Raw genomic sequence first — 16,547 nt, 5'->3', positions numbered from 1 at the left:
GATTCTTGTCCTTAACAGACTTGAAACTGTCTTACTTTACGGAGAGTCTGTTTTCATCAATATCAAACAGTAGTGATTGTGTGTGCTATCAGTGTAATAACGACCAAGACTATCTGGGTTGTGTCAGTTATAGTGCCATTGTCTTAGTGGTGAATGCTTGGATGCCTTGTGGGTATGAAAGAAGCCACAAGAGTGGTCCCATCAACTGTGGATCCCACAGTGGGGAATCTGTTAAATCTTTGGGCCAGCTTGATTAACCTTCTTTTCACTTTGTGTCAAAAAATGTGAGCTAAGTGAACGAGACAGCAAAATTGGTGAGGATGCTGAAGGGTTGCCACGGGCTGCTAGTGGACATCATAGGATTATTGTGTTGTGACATGAACGTGAGGAGGGACTGCTTTGGCCCGTAGTAGGGAAAGGTGGAATCCTGGCCATCTAAAGTATAATCTTAGCTGGTGTGCGGTGTGAATGCAACAGGTTTTAAAGGTCAAATACAGGACTGTAGCATGGCAATGCATGGGCCAGCCAGCTTTGGACAGCTGTCACGAAGACTACTCTCAATGGCAGCCTGTAGCTATTACACCTCTATAGTAGTCTGTATGCATAGACAGAGAAGGCTTATTGGCACAGTATAAACCTAAACCAACCAATTTCTTCTTTCCTTACCAAAGGCAAGAAGTATCATGCTGTCAAACTGTTTGGCACGTGTCACAGAAAAGCTGGTAAAGGTAATTTTTTCGCTTACCTGAATTTCTGTTCTTCTTGCATTTATTTTTAGCAGGTCCCACTGGGGCCTCAGAAATGGACCTTAGGCCTGGAGGTAGTAGAAACATCATCAGAAGATAATGAGAAGGGCTGCACCTCTGCTGCTGCTTTGTGAGTACCATGTGCAACAGCTCCTCTTGTAACACCTGGAAAGAAACAATTAGAATACCAAAGACACATGTTATAGTGTCATATCACAAACTCTTTAGCAACTGAGATCTTGGGCTTCAAATATCCAGACAATTAAATATATTTAAAGACACACTGCTAAGTTGAAATCAGTAAAAAAAAAAAAAAAAAAAAGTAAATTCAGGTACTCTGTAAGTCCTCCAGAAATTTTGTTTTTCATGCCAGTCACCACCTCACTTATTCTTTGGCAAGTAGAGACTAGGAAAAATAGAAGGAACAGGACAAAACACAGGACACAAAGGAGATTCAATTTACTGTTTCTCTGATTTAGCTGACAATAGCCTGTGTTTTCTGGTCAGTTTGAGGGCCAAGAAGGGGAAGCAGCAAAAATAAAACTAATATGTATGAAATTAAGTAAGTAAAAATAATTCATTTTCTTTTAATTGATTGGACCTTGTATCAGATCTCATATATGCCTAATATTTTTAAGCTTCTGTCTTTCCCATTAGCACACATCACCAAAATAGGATTCTTGGGTTCACCTACCTATAAAAGACAGAAAAAAATAGAGACGTTTTCATTTTTCCTTTTTCCTTACCATAACTGTGATTGTTTCAAAGTAATCTAAAAACTGTAACCTCATTAATAGAGTGGCAAATACACATTTTCATTTGATAAGCACCATGTTTGGCATCCTCTTTGTAGTCATGTCAAAGAAAATAGTTTGAGGCTTAATGTTTATTTATCCACTAAGCCACATGTATCATTTAAATGATTAATGATAGCTTTAATTGTGATAAAGCATGAAAAATCCTGCAAATATGAAAACAAATAGATAGAGGTATTAAAGAGGATATTTTTCCTAAAGCTATTTGATTTCTGGCTTTAACTCTGAGTTCAACTAGTATCAGCAAAACACCTTTCAAAACCTCAGCTTAAAAGTTCCATATACAGTACTGTCCACGCTCATTAGAATGACTGGAAAAATGCCAAAGAACGTTGAGTATTTACGGAGGGCAATTAATCTGGAATGTTCTTTTCAGTGAAGTAAGCTGTCCTGTGTTGCTGAAGACTTTTGGAGACTGAGATCATTAGTACCAAGCAAATAGCTTTTTCCTCTTTTTTTCCTCAATGACAGAATGAAAGTGCCATCCAGACTAGAGTCCAGGATGGTTTAAAAGGATGAGCAGGAGACGACAAGATGTAGGTGATTCAAGGTGGCCTCACAGAAATGCCAAACAGGTACACTGGGGAGGATGGCCCCTTGAGGTCTGTCGAAATCAGTGGAGGGGAGCAGTACACAACACCTCATCATTACTTTGACATGGGCTCCAGCACACATGGAGCAGTCAAACTGAGCACATGGAGCAGGACAGGAGTGCTGCAGCCATGCTGGAGTTTTTGTGCCTGCCAGTCAGTACCTGCTCACCAGCACACCTAGACGAGTGGGCAGTCATGGCTGGACTAATGCCACCAGAATAATTCTTACATCTTCCCCCTGTTCAGCACTTCCCCTTTTGCATCCTTGAACCCCTTCCTATGGGACAACAACCAGCTCCAGGACAAATAATTCAACTTGCTGCTCACTGTCTGTGCAATCTCTATCTGGATTCTTTCCTTGGGATAAAAGGAGTCCCACAAACAGCCACAATCATGAGAAGACTGACACTAATGATACCAGAAACCTTTGCCAGGGACAAATTATAACAAATTTTTACTGTCACACCTTCTCTTCTCCCTGCTCTAACCAAACTTTACAGAATTATCAAAAGCATTTTCCTCAGGCTAGTACCAAAGAAAGAGTAATAGGCTGGTAGTCTTATGTATAACTTTTTTTCTCAATGACAATAATTACATTTAAAAAAACAGATTTTAACATTTTTGCTCTGAAATTAGAAATGACCCTGAAGACCATATGTATTATTGAAGGATTGTCATGTACTTCACTGACTATGATTTAAAGTTTATTGATGGAATAAAAAACCTAAAGCCATCAAAGCTGAAAAAGAAATGGCTTCTGAAAAAGATCACAAATGAAAACAGCATATGAAATATGCAGATAACAGGAAAAAAAGAAAAAAAAAAAGAAAAACGAAAGAAAAGCAGGCAGACAGACATATATATTCCATGCAAAGGAGCTAGGTATTACTTTTAGAAAATCTGACTTTACTTCCTTCTCAAAGATATCACTGATCTGAAAACATGTAAGTTAAAGCAGTTAAAGAAGAGCTTGGGTTGTCATAGTTTTTGTTCTTATGAGAAAAAAAAAAAAAAAAAGAAAAAAGAAAAAGAAAAAAGAAAAAAGAAAAAGAAAAAACAAAAAAGCAAAAGGAGGTTAAATTTATTCTCTTTGGAAAAGGGAAGACTTTAAGGTGACCTACTTAGCTTCAGTGGTCTTTGTTACTTGGCAACATATGAAATAAGATGGCAAACAGAATAAATGTGTTTAAGAGCCAGTGAAGACATTTTTATAGACAAAGAGGTTAAATGATATAGTTACAAAGCAGAGAGGTGAGGTTAAAATAAATCTAAAGGACACAGTCTTACTGAGGCATGTGGCCTTTTCCTGACCAGCAATCTTTTATGTCCTTATGATAGGTTTATTAATTGAAATAAAAAGAAAGTTTTACATGAGCTGGCTCCAGTAAGTGTTAGGTTTAAGACTTTTAAGGTAGAAGAGCAGAGGTGTCTGCTGCAATCCTTCTTGACTTCCATTTTCTACATTTTGATGTCTTTCACAGTATATAATTCTACTAATTGCCATCTGGGACTGCTCTGCAAAGTCTCACTTCAGAAGACCAAATAAAGATCAACATTAGTACATTTTATGAAAACAATTATTTTAAAATATTTCCTATGGGATGCTCAAGGTGAAAAGAAAGGAGGAAATTCTGGAGGCAAGACATGGTAGTGACTGTGGAAGATGCAGCTAAAACCTTTTCCTGCATACAGGAACCAGGAGGTTGCTGCCCTTAGCAAGGTCAGAAGGGTTTTTGGGTGTTTTCTCTGGGAATTTACAGCAGAAGGCGACATTGGGCAGCAGATGGTGCAACCCAGAAATTCATGGTTGTTGCCTATGATTGAGGTACCTCTGACAAGTATTTGGCTACTGGCCAATCTGTCTCTTTTCCTCATACCTGCTCTGAAAATAGTTATGCTCTTCCACTGTCACAACTTCTAGGGAAGTCAGGAAAGATGAGGGAAAGAACCATATTAGATGAGATTAGTTCCTTGTGAGTTTGGAAGGTGCACACTCAAAAGTGAGAACTATAACGCCTGCATCTAGATGAAATCATTCTATGAATGTACATAAAGGTACATATATACATATATATACTTAGACTTGAGACAGCAGTATATTTTGCATTTCTCAGAACTACTGAAAATTATTTCTTTTTACCTACAAGGAAGCTCTACCCATTCATAATGCTGAACAAATGTGACTAGCTTTCAGCAAGATGTATTCTCTTGTATTGTAATTTCTTAGCAGAAGAAACAACTGAAACCACAATTCAGTGAAAACGCTCAGGTTTTTAGCTGAAATTTGATCAAACAAAGCAAATCAAAAGCCATTTCAACATTTAAATGTAGCAGAAAATTACAGTAAAAATTTGCAGTTATATAAATATTTTGTTAAGTCGTAATGTTTTCATTTTACTCTATAGAAAGAGTACAGTTACCTTGGAAAAACTACCACATCATGGTAGTACCAATCATCATGGAGAGGTGCTACATCACTGAAATGCCAGCAGAAAAATTAAATAATCAAATTCTATCCTTCAGTCCCTTTCAACTGTGAATTGTACCAGATCAGTCCATGATTTTTGACTGTTTAGAGCAGATTATCCATGAAGAAACTGTATTGAGGAGATGGCCATACTTTGTTGTCCTGTCACAAGGGAACAGAGAACTGGCAAAGCCTGACTGCTGTCTTATTGATCAACATGATGAGAGAAATAATGCAGTATTTTTAAGAACAAACAAACAAACAAACAAACAAGCACACCAAACACAACTGGGAGATACATCCTAATCTCTATTATTTTAGCTTTCATTTTCTGAAAGTCAGATTGCTCAACATTTGGACATATTGTTCCTCTTCCATTTCAAAACTCTAATAGAAACATACTTTGCTTACAATGAATTGTAATTACCTGAATTTTTCAAAGGACCCTTGAGTCAGCTAGATAATGGGGGTTTAGCTCTATTCAGCAAATACAAGCAGAAAATACACATCCATAGAGAAGCATAATGCAACTCTCACTTGCTCAGACAACAGCAATTCTGCTTTGTTAGATTTCCAAGCTTTTATTCCATGACGGTCTTACTTCAAATCTCTCCATGGTAATAGGAGAGATTAGATACTCAGCTGAATAAAATAATAATAGCTTCATGGATTTTAACAAAAGTATTATACTCTAGTTTAGAATCTGTACCCCTTATGTTAGCAATAACCCACAGTCCAAGAAAATCTCTTTTGTACATCAAAATTAATTCTAATGGTTAATTACTAGTCTGCAATGACACCTGTATTGTAAGTGTAAACTGTAGCTTGAATGGCTTTTTTTTTTTTCACTGTAATTCAGTTCAATTTTTAGCACACCGTTTGTAATAAATATCTTAACTTCTATCCATTGCAGGAGAGATTGTGTTCGGTGACTGAGCGTGATGGTATTTATGATAAAAATATAGAAAAGACAAAATACTGAGGTGGATCTTAAGTCCCTTGAAGGGTAAATTTGTAGATCACTGGAAGAAAGCTATGGCAAGAATTGACACAGCTACGCTGAAAAATCTGACAGATATGACTCATGCTGTCTACCTACTAACACATCCAAACTTAAATGTCAAGAGCATTTTATAATATATTTAGGTTATATGGTTTCATCTTCAACACTAGAAATGTATTTTCTACCTCACAGGGCTTAGAGTTAGAAGCGAACATACATTATGCCCCTCCTCTTGTACATTTGCTGGCTACTAGGAATGACATTTTCTTGCATTGAGTTATAAGTTTGTCTGTATCTATTTATGTACAGGTGCATACATATTGACAAAAAAACTACAAACAAAACAAGAAAATCCCAGCTTTATAGGAAAACTTACCTGTACCTAATCTTGCCTTGGAAAAAGGGCAGAGGGAACATCAGTGTAAAGATTCCCAACCTAAGCAAAATGTTTCACACCATTTCCTTCCCTTTCTCCTTTTCCTACCAACACCTGCCACTGCTTCTTCACATCGCTTTATTGTTAATGGTTCCGTCTCACTGCTATACTTCTCAGCACTTCAGAACTATATCAGAGTTTAGACCTCAAGCTCAAGCTATGAAACATGGCAGAATTTATTGGTTTGTTTCATATCCTACATACTGTATACCCTCCCCAAACTGAAGGCTGTGGGTTGTTGTTTTTTGTTTGTTTGTTTGTTTTTAGCAACATACAACAGCAAAATAAATTTTGTAAACAAATGACTCTAATGTGTCAGGAAAAATCTAGTAGGAACTTCTCATTCCCAATGAAAATCACTTCTTTATAAGGGGCAGGGTGGGGGAAGGAAGGAGGGAAAGAAGATGAACAGTTGAATTTTGGTAATGTCAACCAAGTTGCCGAAGGTGCATGAGACAGTCTTTCTGGATACAGGGGTATGTATTGATGATACCTACAGGGAACTGTCAGTTATCCTTAAACAAATGTAGAATTGAAGATATAAAAATAGTATATACAGAATAATTCTGTCACTGACTATGGAAACAGCAAGTATTTGGGGAAAAGACCTTTAAAAGCTTGGAAATATACCTAAGGACTTCACAGATGTATATGCACTGGGGACATAAGCTATTCACTTAACATAAACTTTTTATTACTTTTTTTCTTTCTAACAAGAAGAAAATGTTATTCAGTAGAATGTATCTTGGGAGAAAAAAAAATAAAAAAGATGTATCACAGTATCACAGTATCACAGTATGTTTGGGATTGGAAGTGACCTCAAAAGATCACCTAGTCCAATCCCCCTGCTGGAGCAGGAACACCTAGGTGAGGTCGCACAGGAACATATCCAGGTGGGTTTTGAATATCTCCAGTGAAGGAGACTTCAAAACCCCCCTGGGCAGCCTGTTCCAGTGCTCTGTCACCCTCACTGAGAAGAAGTGTTTTCTCAAATTTAAGTGGAACCTCTTGTGTTCCAGCTTGATCCCATTACCCCTTGTCCTCTCATTGTTTGCCACCAAGAAGAGCCTGGCTCCATGCTCGTGGCCCTCACCCTTTATATATTTATAAACATTAATAAAGTCACCCCTCAGTCTTCTCTTCTCCAAACTAAATAGACCCAGCTCCCTCAGCCTTTCTTCATAAGGGAGGTGCTCCACTCCCTTAATCATCTTGGTTGCCCTACGCTGGACCCTCTCCAGCAGTTCCCTGTCCTTCTTGAACTGAGGGACCCAGAAGTGGACACAATATTCTAGATGGGGTCTCACCAGGGCAGAGTAGAGGGGAAGGATGACCTCTCTCGATCTACTGACAACCCCCCTTGTAATACACCAGAGGATGCCATTGGCCTTCCTGGCCACAAGGGCACAGTGCTGGCTCATGGTCATCCTGTTGTCCACCAGGACCCCCAGGTCCCTTTCCCCTCCCCTGGAGGACAGAAAAACTTAGGGCTCAAGAATCATAATAGCTGTAAATATTAATATCTTTTACAATCACATGCAAGAAAACAGAATCCAATGATTTTTCATTGGAACTGAAAAGTGAATTGTTATCTGAAAGGATTAAGTTAAATCCTTAATCTACCTATTTCTTCATGTGGAAAATACCACCCAAACAACTTCTGTCAAAAAAATATGAAAAAAACATTGCAACATTTCTCACAGAGGTTACTCTTTTTTTATCAGCAAACTTTTTATGGTTCCATCATCTTTAATCCTACATGCGTTACTTCTTTAACTCTCTTGGGGGATGGTGGGAAAATGGACGATGTCTACTCATTTAAAATAGGATCTCAAAAGTATCGGTGTTTTAGCAACTTCCTAAGCCTTGCTATGCTGTCAGAGTACCAAAAGTAAATAAATTACAAGTTACCGTAGTCCTGCACCCCCATCCTCCAGAAGAAACTTGGAATTGTATCTGTTAACCATATGATTCCAATTCTGCTACAGGTAGTGTCTGGCAGGTATAAGCCACAACAGTAAAACCATTTGACCATGAAGCTACATTCTAAAATTACGTCATTTTTAGACCTATGTTTCCCTAGACTGTTTAGGCCTCCAATGTTAGAAATAAATAAAAGTCTGACACAAGTTAACAGGAAAAAGAAGGATGTTCCTTCTGGAAAAAATTACTTCCATGAGCACTCATTGATATTCTCTAGTCCAAGAAGTAGAAGCTGGGACCAGAAAACAGAAAGCCACTGAAAAATGTTCTTTGTAGAATCATTTCTACACATAGAGTAGCTCCCAGCAATTGTTCCACATTGAGTCTATGTTATGGAAAAAGCTTCATGAAGCAAAAGTTTTAACCATTGACCAAGATCTATATAGAATACATAGCTGGATGGTAATCTGTGAAACAGGTATTTCACCTGTTTGCCCCTACATATCCTTAACAATTCCTGATAATTCTTGTCTATTCTTAGAAATGTCCACTGATGGAGATTTCCAAATTTTGACATACTTCAGTTCTCCAAGGCTCTTCTGTTAGGAGTTGTGATCTACAACACACGTGTCAGAATTAAAGCCCACCCTCTTTCATCCTTTCTGCTAACAAGGTAGGAGATATAGTTATTCTGGTGTTGTACAGTCCCTTGCATATAGATCACTGTGCTGAGCTCTACCCTTTCCCCAAATTCCTACATTTCACTTCTTTGTTTTTTCCAGGTCTGTGACATCTCTCATTTTTTCATGCATTTCTTTTACATCTGCATAATCTTCATTCAGATCAATAGCCATAATCAAAATGATTAATAGACAATTAATGTACATATTAAGTTAGTATTAAGTTAATGCAAAGAGATCACAAACAAGTTCAAGAGCATAGCTTTGCTTTGCTACAGTTTGCACAAATGCTTAAAAACAGATTATCAGTTATTTCAGCTGCTTAAGATCCAGTAGGGTAGATAAGACACTACAGCTAAGTCATTAGATTAAGAACCAGGTCATCTCTTTTTATCCCTTCCAGCAAACTTCCAGTAGATACATTATTTCAGAAGTGCACTTTCACAAATATCTAGATATTTTCTACTCTCTTTTTAAAACTGGTTTTAGAGCTGTAGCTGAAAATGAAACATTTTCCTATCCAAAAAATAAGGCTATTATTTATAAATGGTTGTTATTAAATGGAAGCCACGTGATTACTTGCTTCACTGGGACTGTAACTACATCATTTTTGAAAGCTTTACTGGACTTAAGGCTTGAGTTACCAGAATGAAGTGCTCCAGGAATTTGTATCTACAATGCCTGTAGGGCATAGTTTTATTGTGAGGCTGTCCTCTTTTGAGCCTGCCCTATTCTGAGCCTGCAGAACTAGCTGGCTTGCTTCAGGTAGATTATGGGTATGTATTCCTTGGAACATTTTGTATGATTCATAAAGGACTACGAACTGATAACCCATCATAAAATGTATTTATGGCATTCAGACAGGTGAACCTGTCCAGAGTAGTGATGACTTAGATTAACATACTCATTAAGTCAGAAAGGCTTGTGGCTTCCTCCTCCTCCCCCCATTAGCAGAAGAACTCGACAGATCAAAAACCATCTCAACAGTGGGTGAATGAAAGAAAAATGGGAAGTACCTATTTCAATAAACTGCTGCATGTAGTCCAAGTATTAGGTAAATCTTATGTAAAGGTAATAGGAAAGATGAAACATTGCTTCCTTTCTCATGTGTAGAGTCAGGAAAAAATGCAAATCTTCATGCCTTACTGAGGAATCCTTGATACTTTTGTTGCAACTAAAACCCTTATGTCCCCTTTCCTCAAGGACATCTAGGCATTCAGTGAATCCAGAATCCCATAACCCTGTAAGAATTTTTGGTTCTTATCAGTATAGATAAAGCTTCATGTAGACATTTGACTTTAAAAACATTGCTGAAGCTTTGAATTACCCTGAAGTAATTAAGCACTACATGTGTTAATGCTAGGAGTAGCCACTGTTAACGCTTACAGAAAATCTGCTGCTGATGTTTGTGATGTTCCTCATACCATATAACACTGATAAAAGTGACATTCACATGCCAAATGATGAAAAACCAATTATATTGATTATTCCTGAATAAACTTTACTATTTATACTTCAATTGCTTACTTGCAGAGTGAGGCAGGTAGAGAGGGAAAAGACTCAAAAATAATTTCAAAACTCATGCAATCTGTACCTTTTGTGTAAGGGAAAAAATACTTAATTAAATTGTAAGACTACAATGACAACTATAGTCCAAGTAATATGTTAATGTAACGTGAAGACCCCACAATTTTAAAAAATAAACTACAAAAAGGAGAGGAAAGGAAGTGATCTCCAAGTTCTGAAATGAGCAGTCTCAAGCAAACCAACAGGGTTTTTTGGTTTAGATTTTGTTTGTTTGTTTGTTTTTTAATTTCTACCACATGCCTGTAAAATTAGAGTAATCTGCTAGGGAAAAACAAAACAAAAAAAAGGTAATCTAATTTCACATTGGATATGTTCTTCTACAGTATGCTGTCATTACAGTTAATTGCAAGCAATAGACAGAAGACAGGATTGGGTCTGTTTTGTGATTTTGATGACTACATTAGCATTTTTATTTGATTCAATGTAAATGATTTTTCATTTCCAGCTATGCTCTTTACTTTGAAGCTTTATCCACATGCACATTGCCAATGAATTGAGTTGTGAACTAGGTAGTAATGGGAAACTGAAATAGCTCAAGAGTTCGTATCCTACTGTCTCAAAGTAGTTGCTGATCAGAAGGTTGGATAGCTTCTTCACATAATGAGGTTTGTTTTATTCTTATTCAGAAAATCCTGTCCTACTTGGTTAGCTTTTACTGGGAGAACTAAAGTTTAAGTCTCCACTTTAAAGAAAGAGAGCTGAGAACTAAAATCTCACTTAAACCAGGAGCATAAAACCTTTGATGATTGCCTGAGCTTCTATTGTCTTCTATTTCATCTTTCATGTGAGAGTTTTTTATAAGCAATTAATTATTGGTGGAGAGAAGCAAAAGTAACTAGTGGCTCTTATGAGCAGAATTTTTTCCTTCTCATCTCCATCCCTTCTGCGCTTCAGACCTCTGACCTCTCTGGTGTTAGTTATGGCCAGTCTCCATGGACATATATATGGGGACAACTAAATCTCAGGACTCTAGAATAGTGGGGGTACATCACAGTAGCTATAGTATTATAAGAAGATGCAGGATGTCTTCCAGAGTATATTTATAATGATGACAGTGAAAATATATGCTACTTTTCTCATCTCAAGACAGCATAATTGACTCAGGGAAGAAAAATATTTTTTTGTAGTCATTTGCAGAGGTACCATACGCAAAACTCAGAATCTGAATTCCCCTGATGTTTGGAACATGCAGTATCAGACTTTAGGTCTTTATTTTGCTCAGTGGTTTACAAGCATCACTGAATTTAAGTTTCAGGATTGGGTTCTGAATAAATGTTTTTAACTATAGAGCCATAATTTCTCCCTTCACCATGCACATCTGTTCTTAGCAAAGCCTGAAATTCTAAGTTAAATGCAACTGTGCCTTACATATAGAAGATATCTTTGCTTTTAAAGAATACTAGATGAGGAGGGCAAAATTGCTTTCATTCCTCTCAGGTGCTGCTGTATCTGGATATCCTTGATAATAGCTATGTCTAATTATCTGTTACTGCCTAATTCAACACATTGCACTTGTAAGTGCTTCTGGCAGTAGCTTTGTAATTAATTTATATGTTAATTTTCCAGTTATGTTCAAAATTGTAGCCAAAATTTTCCTACAATACATTTCCTTGAGCAATCATCTAATTTTAGATTCTGTGACTTCCTTAAACTTGCCATTTACTGTAATCCTATGTGAGGCCTGATGCAAAACCATCAAAGCCAATGCATACCTTCATTCTGATATATGCAAGCACACATGGAAGAATTTTACTTTTGGTATTTACTTAGTGAGAGATAAATATCATAGGAAGTTTTTACAACTACTAGTACTTTATCTTTCATTGACATTTGTCTAAAATTTGAGATTCCTAATCTGAATCATAACACGCCAAGGCCATTTGGAAAAAATATTTAGCAAGAACCAAACAGAAAAAAAAAAATAATATAATTTCTAGAAGTCCACTACTGCCAGCCTTACTGTTCAATTAAATATTGAATTCTATAATTTGAAGTTTTTTCTGTAACTCAACTTTGCATTCTAACTTTGATTTCTATTCTTAATTATAATCTAAGGGTTCATACAGGAGTTTGGTAAGAAAACTAAAGGCAGGTGAGAACATGTGAAAACATTAATTACAAGGATGCTGCCATACACAAAACCTGGGGTGGAGTGGACAATTCCAATGTTAAATTAGTCTGACTTTGGGCTTTTTTCTACTTCTCATAGAATACTGAGCAATGATTACTTTTTTAGTCTCAGGTGTTTTCTATGGGAAGTTCATTGATGTTATAGGTCCAGGCATAGACAGATCTTTCTCCTCTCACACTTATTCTGCATGTGGCTAGTGCAGAATTTTCATTATTTCACTTAAAATGTAATTTTGCTATGTTATCTGTCATCATTTTATTATAAACACTGATTTTTGAAGGCTTTAAATTATAAGTAATTTAAAAATTTATTTTAGATGCAGTGTTGAAATATAATTTATGGAATTTAATCACAGAAATATTTTCTTGTGAAACATCTATCTAGCCATTGTATTTAGAAACCCATAAAGTGATATCAAATGGGCACAAAAAACCTGCAAGTGTCAAGTACAAGTATACATTCCTGAGCAGGTATATATTAGTGCAATAAGAATTTCCCTGCAAAATTATTCAATGACTTTTTAATACTAATATACAATACAAATTTAGTTTCAATACGGTGTCAAAAAATGTAGGTTCGGCATTCAACTTTTAACTGGAAGCTCTGGCTTTTGAGTTCAGAGATCCTTCCTTCAACCAATGAAGAAGTGAATCATCATGTGATGATGAACCAAAGATCTACCTGATCTTGCAATATCTCAAAAAAATCTCCCTGAAGGGAGAAATAGGAAATTATTTTCATATTCAGATTCAACCCTATGGAAGGTTGATCACCTGGGGAGCTTGAAAACCACTTGTGGTTTCACTTCCTCTGACAGAAATCTTCCCCTATCTACCTGCTAAAAGGTGCCTTTGTGTTATATTCAGACCACAGCATGGCCTTCCACGCAACCATCGCTCTTCTGGTCTATCACCTGTTCCAACTGTCAGCGCGCCTAATTCTCTACAGAAAGAGAAATAATAGGCAATCTTTCATCCTAAATTCTGAGGAGGTTATCTTTCAATGCTTTGATAACTTGTCCCTAGTTAGAGGATTATGAAATCCTAACCAGAAAATAATAAGTGGCTCACAGGACTCTAACCTCAAATCTCAGTCCATATTTTTCCAAAGAAAAACAAAACCCAAACCAAACCAAAACACAGAAGTAGATATTTGAAAGACTGTGGCATTTTAGAATTTAATATGTGAGACTGTTCCCTTCATTTTGTCTACCTGTCACATTTGAGGTTTTTTTTTCTTTTTTTTTTTCTTTTTTTTTTTTTTAGGATTTACTTTTCTCTATATTGTAAGTATTTAGCAGTAAAATGTGTAGTCAACCATAGATCAACGTCATCAGACAAAAACTTCTTATATTATACATTACAAACTGAGCAGAAGTGACAATTAATAAGATAAATCTTGCATATGATCATTACAAAAGAGGTGTATGAAAGAACAATACTATTCCAAAAGTGGTCAGAGAAAAACAGCCACTTTTCTGTAGATGAAGCAGTATCTTCTTTCATGTGGCATCTGCTTCTGTCACTCACTACAGTCAACTGTTCAGTATTTACAACAGGTGCCCTTTAAGGAACTAGTATCTGCTGTCACAGCTGTAGTTACAGTTCCGTTGGCAGTTGAGACAAGGAAAGGAAATAGTAATATCTTAAAAACCAAAATGGTGAGTGGGAAATAGGAACAGAAGGCTTAGTAAAAACATAAAACTTCCCCAAACTCCTTTTACTATGGCTTTCCAAAACAGAACTTCCAGGGTTACATCAAAGCAACACCAGAACATCAGAAAGAAACATCAGTTGTTCAACCCTGGCCTCCAAAAATACACCTAGACCTAAGGTGGGAAAAGACAATAACAGAAAAAATTTTCTCTAATGTGAGGAGTATGATGTAGACCAAGACTCCTTGACTTATAAGCAATCTTAAGCCTGTTCTTGTATTGCACATTATTTTATTTTTTTATTATTTTAGAGGTACTGTGTCAATATCAATATTGATATTAACTGTTTCCCCCATTTGAGTTTGAAAAAGAAAGAAATTAAGAATTTTTTAAGTTTGGTTTTTTACTTGATTATGCATTTTTACTTAATGCTCTGCCACTGTGGATGACCAAAAGGCTAGGCTGAGTAAGCATTAATAGGACACCACTTTAGACCACGGCTATTTGCATTTTATGCGTCTTGTGCTTACCTCTTGTCTGCTGGCATTCACAGGAGAGAACTGTGCTTTCATAAAACAATAAATGTGAAATACACCAAATATCAGGGCTATCATCACTGTATTCTTCTAGTAAGCAGTGAGCAGTGAACAAGCAGCAGTGAGTAGTAAATGAGCTGTGGAACACTTTAGTTTGCTATTTGTTTCCTGTGAAGTATTCACCAGTCTCTGTCTCTGTACTACTGCAGCATTTGTTGGGTTGGCAAGCAGCAAGAAAACTGACAAAGTGAAGGGAATCTTCGCTGCTGTTTACAGTGAGGATGTCTGCAGCAAAAGAAAAGTGAGATTTGACTTGCTTGCTTGCTTGCTTGCTTGACTTGCTTGCGCTGAGCAGGTTGCAATTGCAGACCACCTATCATTTTTTATACACAAAAATACCAAGCACGAGTGCAAATGCCTTTAATGAGAGCTTAGAAGCAGATGATGTCTTTTCCCAGCTAACATAGTAATAGCGGTTATCACAGAATCATTGAATCATTTTGGTTGGCAGGGACCTTAAAGATCATTGAAGTGTTATCAAGGTTAACTTATAGTAAGAAGCAGAGGCATCTTGCCTCTCAGGCAATGCCCACAAAAAGGAATTTCTGATCCAGACTTCGGTGACTTAGATTGGGCCAAGTTTTATCCATAGACCTGAATAAATGAGATAGAGGAGTCATTCTCGAATATGAGCATCTTGGATGTTACCACTTCTAAACAGATGAAGTCCAGCTTGGGATGCTGTCCTGCTAATGAAGTCAGGGCTGTGAAGCAGTATATCTGGATTGCATCTCTCATGTCCTGTTGCAGTGATATATCCAAACTAAAATATGTGCAGTTTTAACCACAATGCTTAATGTTTTTGGTTTTGTTTTTTTTTTTTTTTTTTAATTCAAAAAAGGATAATAGATAAATTTCCCCAAAGAAAGGACACACAGCTTCAACAGTAATGTTTTGACCAAAAGTTTTATTCAGAGACATAGGCTCATGATAGATAATTGTCTTATTCAGTTGGCCATTAAGGATGTGACTGAAGACATTCCATGTCTGGCTTGGGACAAATATTCTAGGGCTTGTACTGAATCAATTTTCCTAATGCATTTGGGTTTCTTTTATACTTCTTTCCCTTTTTATGAGAAAAAAAAAACATTATGTATTAAAAGCTATTTTAAAAAGAGTATAGCAACAAAGTCATCAAATTGCAGGAAATGACAACAGTGAAGTGATCCATGTAATTATGACATTTTCTATACTCCACATGGCAATCTCTAATTATATGTTATTATTTCCACAGGACATAATGTCTCTGTGAGGAAACTGAACAAATGGAGACAAATTGAATAATTATAGAATTTTGAACTTTAAATAAATTTTGAAGAATGTGGTCTATGTCTCATTATCAATGTCTGACCATGAAGTTTCAGAATTCTCCGTTGTGGAGAGCACACATGTAACATGTTTGATCTTCACATATAATCCTTTCCCAAATGAGAGCACATTCTGCAGCTCTTGAGAACAAAAATGTTGTTTACCTAAATTGCACAGATATTCTTACAAGACTAGATCACAAACAGAGTAAAAATACATACAAGAAAAAGCCAGTCAGACTGGCGCCCTGGCTACAGTAGACAGGTAGTGGGGGAAATAAAAGAAAGGCAGAAAAAGAAAGAAATACCAATAATTGCATTCTCGCTGAGCTGCAATACATAATAGTCTTTGCCTATTTTCTACACTGCAGGAATTATAAGTCAAATATCCCTCCTTTTGTAAATATATTTGTGTGTATAATAAATGTGTAGGCAATTTATCTACTTCTGAATGTTCTTCAAAATAAAATTCTATAAAAATAATACCAAATTAGTCAGTACAGATGTATTTGTTGCATTTTTCTGCATGAAGAAATTTAGCTAACTGGAACCTGCCATGCTCTGCACAGCTCTGCCATGGTCATTTACCAGTGTTTAGAATTTGATTAA

General features: G+C 36.5%; 1 long non-coding RNA gene across 3 annotated transcripts in view; it reads left to right on the top strand.

Annotated features, from left to right (window-relative positions):
• The window catches only part of LOC110364158 (uncharacterized), an 82,653-nt gene that overhangs the window by 52,430 nt on the left and 13,676 nt on the right, over window positions 1-16,547 (top strand). For all 3 annotated transcript variants that reach the window (XR_002422732.2, XR_010470332.1, XR_010470333.1), the window contains exons 3-4: window positions 779-876; window positions 8,525-8,656. This is a non-coding gene — a long non-coding RNA (uncharacterized LOC110364158). The remainder of the gene's footprint in view (window positions 1-778; window positions 877-8,524; window positions 8,657-16,547) is intronic.

This window comes from Columba livia, chromosome 2 (genome assembly GCF_036013475.1).
Source record: "Columba livia isolate bColLiv1 breed racing homer chromosome 2, bColLiv1.pat.W.v2, whole genome shotgun sequence".
In the NCBI taxonomy this organism is placed as follows: Eukaryota; Metazoa; Chordata; class Aves; order Columbiformes; family Columbidae; genus Columba; species Columba livia.
Note: the sequence above shows the minus strand (reverse complement) of the source record. Positions and strands in the feature narration are given on the sequence as shown.